The following is a 1,273-nucleotide window of genomic DNA, read 5'->3' on the forward strand; positions in this document are numbered from 1 at the left end:
TTTTTTTTGTTTTTTCCCCACCACCCCCCTTCTCAAGTGTCTTTGATTAGGTAATCTACTTTTAAGGTCAGCTGAAGCCAGGGAATTCTGGGTTGCATTTAATCCACAATCTCACCACGTGAGCTTTGAGCAGATTGGCTGAGTTTGGACTAGTTCATGGTGAATTGTGCCATGGTGATTTTAACAGGTAACTTTATGGGAAACCATGGAACAGAGTTTGTTTAGGTTCTGCAAATTGTGTTATTATTTGGATCAAAGGCTTTAGCATACTTTTACCATGCACACTTGTAGGTGCTGGCTATGGATCTTAATAAATTCTTAACGGGTCATTAAAACCTGTCTATTCATTAAATGATAACCACAAGCATCAAATTCTTCTGTGAATTCAGAGGACAATGGATCTCCTGCTTCAAAGGGATGAGTTTTCCATTCTGTTAGTGGATACAAACATATGTTTATGATGGCTCCGATCTGGTAACTTGATAGAGTTTTGATACCTCCATTCATCAAGTAAATCCACTTGCCTCACTGTTGCTTTCAATTCAAAAGGATAGCGGATCTGCTACTCCAAATGGCTGATATGTCTAGTATGTTTTCAGCTACAAACTTAAATTTGTCATGCCCTGATCTGTTCAACTTTTTTTTTTCCCTTCTCTCTCTTGGATTTGCTTCGTTTGCAGGGTTTTGTATTCTTTGGTAGAATCGGTGTATCACATTACAGAGTTGGTTCCAGTTATTTTTAGGACCTAGTACACTCAAGGCGTGGCCAAATACCTTCTATTATCATCGTTGACTGGGGAAGCTAGTCAATGTGTGTTGCCATGGCAGATGTAGTTGGTACTCTTTTTGGAAGTTCAGTACTTGGGTAGTAGTTTTAAATATATTATATATTTCAGAAAAAGCAGTGAATTTATTTCAATAGTAATGGTGAGATATATTATTTTCCAATTACTATGTCATTTGCTCAGCAAAATTGATCATGCTGTACTACTTGATGCTTTATCTCGTTGAAAGGGGTCTTTACACAATTTTTGATTTGGTAAATTTTGATTAGTGTCCTGTTTTGAGCCACAGGAAGGCTTGGTTTGATTATCTGAATCATTTGATCTATATCTATGACTCACCATCAGGAGGATTGCTATTTTACAAAATGGTTATGGTTCTTGGAAGTTGGTAATATTAGGCTGTGTTTGGTTGCGTTCTTTGTAAGATATGTGAAACAAAGGCAAGGGTAGGGAAAGTTGAGGGAAGACGTTTTGTCTTCCCTCCCGAT

At 37.5% G+C, this 1,273-nt stretch overlaps 1 protein-coding gene across 10 annotated transcripts in view; it reads left to right on the plus strand.

Moving 5' to 3' along the window:
• LOC122080749 overlaps positions 1-948 on the plus strand; it is a 10,700-nt gene extending 9,752 nt beyond the window's left edge. For 6 of the 10 annotated variants that reach the window (XR_006140906.1, XR_006140897.1, XR_006140900.1 and 3 more), the window contains one exon: positions 38-948. The gene's annotated coding sequence lies outside the window, so the exon portion shown is untranslated. The remainder of the gene's footprint in view (positions 1-37) is intronic. The other 4 variants (XR_006140905.1, XR_006140904.1, XR_006140899.1 and 1 more) reach the window with 4 other exon arrangements.
• The last annotated feature ends 325 nt before the right edge of the window (positions 949-1,273 follow it).

The sequence above is a fragment of the Macadamia integrifolia genome, chromosome 6 (genome assembly GCF_013358625.1).
Source record: "Macadamia integrifolia cultivar HAES 741 chromosome 6, SCU_Mint_v3, whole genome shotgun sequence".
Classification (NCBI taxonomy): Eukaryota; Viridiplantae; Streptophyta; class Magnoliopsida; order Proteales; family Proteaceae; genus Macadamia; species Macadamia integrifolia.